General features: G+C 34.0%; 1 non-coding gene across 1 annotated transcript; it reads right to left on the bottom strand.

Moving 5' to 3' along the window:
• Positions 1–5,240: 5,240 nt before the first annotated feature.
• On the bottom strand, positions 5,241–5,347 carry LOC115721528 (small nucleolar RNA R71). The gene has a single exon (XR_004012544.2). It is a non-coding gene; the product is annotated as a small nucleolar RNA R71 (small nucleolar RNA).
• Positions 5,348–11,002: the final 5,655 nt, after the last annotated feature.

Genomic DNA, 11,002 nt, shown 5'->3' with positions numbered 1-11,002 from the left:
ATATATGAAATTTATTTTTCATGTAATATTTTAAAGTTAATTTTAGAAAAACACTTAGTCAATGATATATTCTAAATAGTTATTTCTAGTACTAATTATTATTTCTAATATTAAATAGAAAAATATCATAGATTGTGAAATTAATTATTTCCTAATTAGTTTTGGTACAATCTAAGTTTAGAATATTTTCCTAGTATTAAACTAGAATTAATAATTAAGTTTCCTCTTTACTTAATTATTTATTTCTTGAATTTAATACATTTAATTAAATTGAAAATTTCAATATCTAAGTTGATTTTCATCATGATACTTTAATATTGTTATTTTCATGTTATTTAATTAAAGTTGAAAATTATCTTAAGTTTGTAATTTTTTTTCAGAATAACTTAAGTTTGAATAATTTTCAAAATATATTTTATTTTATTTTATTAATCATTTCCCAAAATTTCGAAATTACATTTCTTTAATGTAGAAATTTCGAATTTTATTTGAAAAATAGATTAAAGTTGAAAATTATTTATTTAATTTTGGACCAACTTAAATCAGTGACTTTTTCATTTGATGGTTAATTAAAATTAAAGAACTAAAATATATTATAATTAGAAATTGGATTAATTAGTCTATGAAAGTCTAGATAGATATTATCTGTTTTGCTTGAAGTATTTTTCTAGTGATATTTAATTAAATAGAAAATTAATATTTAAGTTGATTTTTTAATCATGATACTTAAATATTTGAAATTTTTCTTAGATATTTAATTAAATAGGAAAATTATATTTTTTGTTGAAAATTAATTTTTATTAATTTTGGGCCAACATAAAATTAGAGTAATTTTCCAGGATTTATTTTATTTTATTTTAAAGCATTTTCGAAATGCAATATATATTTATAGAAAGGTAAATTTGAGTTGTAAATTAATTTAAATTAATTTTGAAACAACTTGAATTGAATAATTTTCTAAATATTTATGGAAATTATTACTAAGATGGAAATAATTCACGTTATTTTCATATCCATCTAAGTGTAATTTATAAATATTAGATTAAAATTTATATTTGGAATTTTTCATTCTAAATTGGAAATTTTAATTAAATAAATATATATATTTAAAATAAATTGATTAAAATAAATATTAGAAGAAAATACACCCTTCATTAAATAATGAGCTTTTTGTTATAAGGATATTCGATCTCCATTGTTGGTTTTACATAGCTATTGTTTTAGTGAGTAATCCTCCCTAATGGATGAACGTTCATTAGCAAGTTAGCACCGTTTAATCTCGAAAGATAAGTAATCTTGTAAGTTTTTTATATAGTTTATGATCACCCTAATGGTGGCGACTATATAAGACTTGCAAGAATATGAAACAATCGTGGAAGCTCATAAGATAGAATAGCCTTGACTCTCGCCTAAACGGGACAACGCGAATTCCAATCTTGATCGAATAAAAGGTTGCTAGAATGTTTGACATTTTAGATGAGCTGACAACTCTATTCAATGAATGGTAGCTTTGACTCTCGCCTAAACGGGACACTGATATCAGTTTGTTGAAAACCTTGGAAATTATTTAGGATTGTATGTTTTAGTATTTTCACTTGTCATTCCTACTTGCTATGTGCTTCATAATTTCTGAATTGTGTATGAATTTGTATTGAACCATGTTATTTTCTGTTATTAAATTGTAGTTTAATTTCGAATCTTCATTGTTGGTTTAACTTGATTTGTTTTTCTAATGAGATAAATCCCTAATGGATTTTCACCATTAGACTAACATAGTAGTGTTAGATCTCGAAAGATAAATATTGTATACGCAAGGTCTAGCTGTTCATCAATTGATGACACCTTAGACTAGTGTTTTACAATATGAAACAAGAAGATTGTATAAATAAGATTACTTTGACTCTCGCTAATCGGAGCATCGTTGGATTCTTATTTAAAACGAAATTATCCTAATTCCTCTTAGCTTATTCATTTCGAATTAGCTTAATGACATATCATTGGATGAATGGTCTATAAATCATATAAAGTCATATTTTCTCTTAAGAAATTGGATGACGCATATGATCATATTCCCGGAATTCTATCCCTAAATGATATAAATCCTCAATCTTAGATATCTCCTACTTGTATAGGCAAATCATAGAGTTAGATTAGTAGTGGTGGTCCAAGAAAGAGTTACTAATTATACAGTTACACTTTCACAAGTGTTTCATAACCATTTTCTAGCAATGGATTTAAACTGTATGAGTTTAGTATTCTGTGACCTGAATCCACTTGCACTATTCTAAGAACTCTTTGATGTAACTAAAGTAAGTCATCAAAAGATACAACCACATATTTTATAAATCTATGGCATTTGTATCTTGTTCATAGTGGTTTTGACAAGATCATTCTCTGCAAAGAGTTAATATGCCTATATCCACTGAAAGTGATTTAATCTAATTCGCAGATGGATGTACATTCAGGGGTGGATATGAGTTTTTGTTGTATTCTTAAAACGATCACTCTAGATTTTACCTTATGCAAAAGAAATTTGAAATGTTTGAAAAATTTCATGAATTTCTAGCAATGGTGAAGGTAAGCGGTTAAAGATCTTGCGAACTGATAGGGGTGGAGAAAAAGGTAGTAGATATGCAGTTCAAAGATCATTAATTTAATTTTTGAATTATATCCAAACTTACCTCCCCAGAAATTCGAGTTGCATATTGATGATTAGTTACTAGTCGTTGCCTAAATCCTTATATGGTAATTTCAGAATGATGTAATGGTTGTATACTTAATGTAAATCATTACTACATTCATGGATGACCTAATCGAAATCTTAAGAAAAGCTAGAACTGCTAACCCTGGTTTGCATGTTTGTTAGCTATTCTAAGTGATTAGGGGTGGACCATCCCATAGTCATTAGATAAGAAAGTGTTTGTTTAAACAAATACTGCTTTTCTAAGAAAATGACTAAGTCTGAAAATAAAGTAGCAAATAAAGGAGATATTTTTTTTCTTGATTCCAAAAGTGTTCTATCATCTTATTTTACAAGATGATCCCACTGCCTCTGTTGTCTTAACACAACTGAAGAGGTCTATACCATTTAGTTTTCTTTGACATAGTTCACGGTACCTTGTTGTAGTGGGAGAGTTTCTAGAAACTCATCTTCTTATAACTTGGAAGACACTAGTGATTAAAATCCATTGTGAGTTTAAACAAGTAATGGATTGTCAAGATAAGAAACTAAGAAGAAAGCCAATAGAACTATGGTTTGATCCATTCACATGGAGTGTTAGGCTATTTTTAGCCTATGTTTTGGATCCAATTTATGTGCGTTTTTAGCTGTGTTGGGACGGAATTACGCTTGTTTTCTATGTTTTCAGGTTCTTTGGAATAAAAGAGATCTCGGGTGCAGAAATTCGTTAAAAGACGTGCTGAGCCGAAGAGAACTCAATTTTTGAGTTTTTGTGCATATCTGGCCGCGGCTAAACACAACTTGGCCGCGGCTAGATCTCGAGAATTCAGAAGGCATCAGTCGCCGCGGCGATGAAGAGGCTGGCCGCGGCGAGTTACGAGATACAGAGAGCACCCAAATTTGGCGATTTCTAGCCGCGGCGAGAGGAAGCTTGGCCGCGGCGAGATCCCGTACGGACCAGGGGCATTTTCGTCCATCAAACCCTAAATTTCAATTATAAATAGAAAACTGCGATTGAAAGTCAGGGAGAGCGATTTAGAACCCTAAAACACAGCTGAGAGCGGCAGGAAGAGCATAGAGATTCAAGTGAAGATCCAGAATTCATCCTCCAACAGTTCTTTTCTTTATTCCTCTTTAATTTATTTATGTTGAATATTGCTATAGGAATGGTTATGGATTTGTTTCTGAACTAAATTTCCCATTTAGGGAGGATGATGATTGTTGTTTAATGTTTTGCCTAGTTAATGTTTAATTACCATTCCTCAATTCTTGTGTGTGAAATTATCTTAATTTGTTCTTAATTTCATGTTTAAGATTGATCACCTTGTACATGTTCTATGATCTCAATTCAAAATCTGAAAAGTGAGAATTGAGAATGCTAAAATTAAGATAATCGATGTTCTATGTGAAACGAAAGTATTCACATGACTTATGTGACGAGTAGATTATTACTTAATGCTGATTTCATGTTAGTTTAATTAAGGAATTAATTAGATAACATGTGATTTAGAATCTAGAAGATCTGAAAGGAGCTAGGTTATTTCATAATCTGTCATTCACTCCAAGAATAGGATAGTAATTAATCATTAACGATTTGGGTAAAGAACAACAGGATTCTCCTCCCTACTGTCTCATCTTGCTCAACTTTAAATTGTGTTATTAAGTTTTCTGAATTTCTTTCATATTTTACTGTTTTTTAGATCATAATTGCTTTTGATTTACCGAATAGAATCATAAGTATAATTTAGTGGTACTTAATCCAATTCCCTGTGGGATCGACCTCACCTGTGTGAGATTTACTACTTGATTGCGTATACTTGCGTAGTGTTTAAAAATATAGCATCAAGTTTTTGGCGCCGTTGCCGGGGAATTGTTAAAGATTAATATTACATAAAATTATACTAACTTCTACTTTGGTATATTTTCTCTTGCTGATTTTTCTAACCTTTTTCTTGCAATATTTTCTTGATTTATTTCAGGAATCCTAAGTGCATGTGCCGTCAAGGACAAACAGTCATATTACCAGTTGATCCTGAAATTGAGAAAACTTGCAGGAGGAATCGAAAGAACAAGAGGCAAGAAAGAGTTTCAGCAACTGCTGAAACATCAGAGATCATGGCTGCGAATGTGAACAATAATGCTGGAAACAATGGGGGTAATAATGGAGGTGCCGTGGAAGATCAAGCTAATGGCCGTAGCTTGAGAGATTACATTCTCCCTACTCTGACGGGAGTGCAGTCATGTATCAGGCCACCGGCAGTGGATGCAAATAATTTCGAGATTAAGCCTGCCATACTACAAATGGTGCAGTCTTCAGTCCAGTTTGGTGGACTCCCTTCTGAAGACCCCAATCTGCATCTATCGAACTTCATGGAGTTATGTCAGACCTTCAAAGTCAATGGGGTTAGTGATGACGCCATCCGTTTGAGACTGTTTCCATTCTCACTGAGAGAGCGAGCCAAGAGTTGGTTGATCTCCTTGCCACCAAATTCTATAGCAACATGGACAGACTTAGCAACAAAATTTCTGTCTAAATTCTTCCCTCCAGCAAAGTACGCAAAGGCTGCGAGGAGAAATAAACAACTTCTGTCAGCAAGATAATGAATCTCTCCATGAGGCTTGGGAGAGGTTTAAAGATCTAATCAGAAAATGCCCTCATCATGGCATAGAGAAGTGGATGCTGGTTCACAATTTCTACAACGGGTTGGTTGGTAACACTAGAACTCTGATAGATGCAGCAGCTGGTGGAGCTTTTATGAGAAAGAGTGCTAATGAGGCTTACGATCTATTGGAGGAGATGGCTCTAAATAATCAGCAGTGGCCAACTGAAAGGAGTCAAACTAAGAAAGTAGCTGGTGTGCTAGAGGTTGATGCCATCACAAAATTGACAGCTCAAGTTGAGGCCTTGACAAAGCTGATTGCAGGGCAAGCTAAACAAGCCCAAGTTATTTGTGAGATATGTGGAGGCAACCATCACTTTTCAGAGTGTCAGGCAGATGTGGATAATTTGCCAATAAATCAAGCAAAAGCCATTGGGAACTACTCCCAAAATAATAATTATGGGCACAACCAACAGGGGTTCTACCAGCAGAGAAATCAGCCCCAACAAAACCAACAACAAAGTCCTAGTGGCTCCAATATCCAAGCTGATTTATTGCTCCAATTCATGATGGAAACTAGAGCCTCTATTAAAACTCTAGAAACTCAAATGGAACAATTGGCTACTCAAGTGGCAAACCAAGCTCAAGGAAATTCAGCTAGCACTAGTGAGGCAAAAGGAAAAGAGCAATGTAAAGCAATTTCCTTGAGGAGTGGAAAGAATTATGATGGGCCTGATGTGGTACAACCATTCAATGAAGAAGTTAAAGATCAATCAGCACCAACTCCAACATCAATAGAAAAGAAAACTACTGATAGCCCTGCACCACCACAACAGTATCCACCAATCAGTATTGATCATCATGTGAAGATACCTTATCCTCAGAGACTTCGAAAGACCAATCTAGACAAGCAGTTTACAAAATTTCTAGAGGTTTTCAAAAGACTACACATCAACATTCCTTTTGCTGAAGCCTTGGAACAAATGCCCCGTTATGTGAAGTTCATGAAGGAGATATTGTCTAAGAAGAGAAAAATGGAGGACTATGAAACAGTGGCATTAACTGAGGAGTGTAGCGCCATTTTGCAAAAGAAACTACCGCCCAAGCTTAAAGATCCGGGTAGTTTCAATATTCCATGCTCTATAGGGGGTTCAGTGGAAACTAAAGCTCTATGTGATCTGGGAGCAAGCATTAATCTAATGCCGTTGTCTGTCTTCAAAAGGCTAGGATTGGGAAAAGCAAAGCCCACAACAGTGACTCTACAACTAGCGGATCGTTCTCTAACTCATCCTCGTGGCATAATTGAAGATGTACTGGTGAAGGTTGGTAAGTTTATCTTCCCTGCTGATTTCTTAATTCTTGATATGGAGGAAGATTCAACTATTCCCATTATTTTGGGAAGACCATTCTTGGCCACGGGTCGAGCATTAATAGATGTTCAAAAGGGGGAGTTAAAGTTGCGAGTCCAAGATGAAGAGGTCAATTTTAATGTTTTTGCCCCAACTGACATTCCTACCTGTTGCAAGATTGAGGTGGTGAAGGGTTCTTTTGTTAAAACTGATAAGAAGAAAGCAAAGCCTAAAGAGCGACTTCGAACGATTCAGCGTCGTTGGAAAAGATTGATGTGTGGTAGTTCTGAAGGTGAGCTTACTCTTGTGCAAAACTCTGAAATCAACACTATTGGTGGTAAATTTTCTTCATTTAGTGCGAGGGCTCTTTTGAATGCAAAGGGTGGACTTGATCCCTTCTGATGGGGCTCAGGTAAGTTTCTCTCACCCTGGTTTATTTTCATACATTGGGGACAATGTGCATTTTAGTTTGGGGGGGGGAGACTTAAATTTTTCAGTTTATTTGTTTTAGTTTAGTTTGTTTTAGTTTTTTTTTTTTTTAGTCTTGTGTGATAGCTAAATTGAAAGATTGATTGAATTGTTGTTATTCACTTGTGCAATGGATTAGAACATAACTGTGTGCTTGACTTGCAACTGTTTGAATTAAGAATGGATGTGTGCTAGGAAGTGATTCATGTAGATTTAAAGCATTTGCTATTCTCACATATTACCTCTGTTCTATTTGGTTTGTGGAATGATTGATTGACATGAAATAGAATTTGTTTGACATACTCTCTTGAAGCGAAATCCTTGATGATTTTTGTTTGGAAAGTGATTTAGGCAAATTTTCTTTGGATCGATTGAGCCTTTCAAGCCTACCTAAAAAAGTTTTATCCATAGTATACCCAAAGTTGAGCCTTAGCCTGTTTTAAAAATTTTCACCACTTAACTGAGCGTTATCTTGAATTTATTTTTTTTTTTTTACCCTGAACATACCTTATTATGCCATGAGCCTTGAAGCAAGTTTGGGGGGAATAAGTGCTGTAAGTGAAAAAAAAAAAAATATAAAGTGTAGGAATGAGAGATTGAAAAAAATAAGAATATTGTGTGTTGTGCCTATTAAAAAAAAAAAGAAAAAAATGTGTCTTCTTGAAAAAAGTTAAGAAAATTATGAGGTGCACACACAAGAAAAATTGCAATCTCTTATTTCTGTTTTTGGGATATATGGAAAGAAAGTAAAATAAATGTCTAGGCTTGCTTGGTTAATAGTGCTTATGGTATAGTATAGCCTAAATGACTTCTCACCTACCCATGTACCTAAGCCATGTGATGTTAACCGAAAAAGACCTATTGATTCCAAATAGAAATTTGTCAACATTAGTGGAGAGAGGTATGTCATTCAAACTTATTGATCATGTGTTAGTGGGATGTTGGAAAGTTAGAACAGTTGTGATATTGATGGAAATTGCGATGCTTTAGGTTTGTATGAATTACTTACTTGTAAATTGCACATTCAACTTAGTTCTTAGAGTTGGCAAGTTGAAATTCTGGTTATTGATGGATTGAAGTTGTGCAGGTGGTGGTAACAATTAAATTGTTGGAAAGTTCAGCTATCATTGTCAGTTTTTTTTAGTTTAGTCTTAGTTTACTCGGGGACGAGTAAAGAGTCAGTTTGGGGGAGTTTGTTAGGCTATTTTTAGCCTATGTTTTGGATCCAATTTATGTGCGTTTTTAGCTGTGTTGGGACGGAATTACGCTTGTTTTCTATGTTTTCAGGTTCTTTGGAATAAAAGAGATCTCGGGTGCAGAAATTCGTTAAAAGACGTGCTGAGCCGAAGAGAACTCAATTTTTGAGTTTTTGTGCATATCTGGCCGCGGCTAAACACAACTTGGCCGCGGCTAGATCTCGAGAATTCAGAAGGCATCAGTCGCCGCGGCGATGAAGAGGCTGGCCGCGGCGAGTTACGAGATACAGAGAGCACCCAAATTTGGCGATTTCTAGCCGCGGCGAGAGGAAGCTTGGCCGCGGCGAGATCCCGTACGGACCAGGGGCATTTTCGTCCATCAAACCCTAAATTTCAATTATAAATAGAAAACTGCGATTGAAAGTCAGGGAGAGCGATTTAGAACCCTAAAACACAGCTGAGAGCGGCAGGAAGAGCATAGAGATTCAAGTGAAGATCCAGAATTCATCCTCCAACAGTTCTTTTCTTTATTCCTCTTTAATTTATTTATGTTGAATATTGCTATAGGAATGGTTATGGATTTGTTTCTGAACTAAATTTCCCATTTAGGGAGGATGATGATTGTTGTTTAATGTTTTGCCTAGTTAATGTTTAATTACCATTCCTCAATTCTTGTGTGTGAAATTATCTTAATTTGTTCTTAATTTCATGTTTAAGATTGATCACCTTGTACATGTTCTATGATCTCAATTCAAAATCTGAAAAGTGAGAATTGAGAATGCTAAAATTAAGATAATCGATGTTCTATGTGAAACGAAAGTATTCACATGACTTATGTGACGAGTAGATTATTACTTAATGCTGATTTCATGTTAGTTTAATTAAGGAATTAATTAGATAACATGTGATTTAGAATCTAGAAGATCTGAAAGGAGCTAGGTTATTTCATAATCTGTCATTCACTCCCAGAATAGGATAGTAATTAATCATTAACGATTTGGGTAAACAACAACAGGATTCTCCTCCCTACTGTCTCATCTTGCTCAACTTTAAATTGTGTTATTAAGTTTTCTGAATTTCTTTCATATTTTACTGTTTTTTAGATCATAATTGCTTTTGATTTACCGAATAGAATCATAAGTATAATTTAGTGGTACTTAATCCAATTCCCTGTGGGATCGACCTCACCTGTGTGAGATTTACTACTTGATTGCGTATACTTGCGTAGTGTTTAAAAATATAGCAACATGGAGTAACCTAAAGTTTTCTATTACAAGGACATGAAAGGAAATTTTCGTTAATAAGTCTATTCAATGGACTTAACAAAACTTCCTATTCCTAGTATTATAGGTTTGAGTTTATCTAAACCTATGGCTTGTGGTATACCTGAAAATTACTTACTCTAATGCAAGCATGAGATGCTGATGCATTTTCTTTCCAATGGAAATCTATAGAAGCTTCACAACTTCTTAGATATAGATTTTATTTATCTAAGGAAGAGTCTCAACTATTCCAGAGAAGATAAAGCCATGAAAGAATTTCTTAAATCAACAGTGAGAGGTCTCAGATATGCTTTAGTATGCCTTAGACCAGACACCTGCTGTTGAGTGGGAGTAATGCGTAAGTATCAGATTAATCCAGGAGAGGAACATTGGAAGACAATCAAGTAAATTTTAAGATTAAGAAGAGGAACTATATGTTAATCAATAAGGGTGGTTTTGAAACTCTTAGACTACACCATATCAGATTTCAAGACTTGCCTTTGTGCTAGAAAGTCTGCTGATGAAATGGTGATTACTTTGGGGGTGGAGTAGTGATTTTGGAGAAGTGTAAAAACCTATCTGAAATCTCTTGGTCTACCAGAAAGAGACTGAATGTTAAAAGTTACAGGAAAGATACTTTTTCAGTCTTAGGAAAGTTCTATACATTTGTGGCAGTGTTCCAACTTGCCTTAACTACTAGGGTTACTTCCTGAATAACGAAAGAGTAGTTGCCCAAAAGTATAGAATCCAGTATCCCAAAAGAGTAGACATATAGAGAGGAATTTCACATTATCAAGGATTTTGTGATTAAGGAAGAGTAATAGTGGAGAAGAGATTGTGTTTAATTCAATCTGTCAGATCCTATTACGAGGAGTATACTACTATTACACTTGATTGGTATATCAAGGTGTTAATGATTATTTGAAATGCACCTTTTGTTTTATATTAGTGCAAGTGGGAGTTTGTTGGGTTTTATGCCCTAAATAAAACTCATTTCATATAATCAGATTTACTTATTCATAAAGATCAGAAATAACATTTTATGTTGCATGGTTCACATGATTTATTTCATGATTATATGTGTATATAATGTATGAATTCCTTTTAAGTCCAGAACATATGAGTTGGTTAAAGATTATAGTGTTGTCAGCACAGTGGAATATAATCTTTATTATATGTTCAAAAGTAGATTCCCTGATTTGTCAGAACACTGGATTTAGACTGACATGGTATAATCAGCGATAGGTATTCTTACACCTTGAAAAAGTGTTATGTCCTTTCTAGGACATTGGCAAAGTTTACCAGTATCGGATGCATGGAGTATGCATTGGAATGGACCGATATTGAACTTTGAATTAGATTTTGAAACTTACCGTAAACATCTATTCAATTCAATATCATAAGTTGATCCTAGATCACATGATCGAAATCCTGATATGGTTAGGCT

This window comes from Cannabis sativa, unplaced genomic scaffold, assembly GCF_029168945.1.
Source record: "Cannabis sativa cultivar Pink pepper isolate KNU-18-1 unplaced genomic scaffold, ASM2916894v1 Contig1, whole genome shotgun sequence".
Classification (NCBI taxonomy): domain Eukaryota; kingdom Viridiplantae; phylum Streptophyta; class Magnoliopsida; order Rosales; family Cannabaceae; genus Cannabis; species Cannabis sativa.
This window is presented reverse-complemented; position numbering and strand designations above follow the sequence as displayed.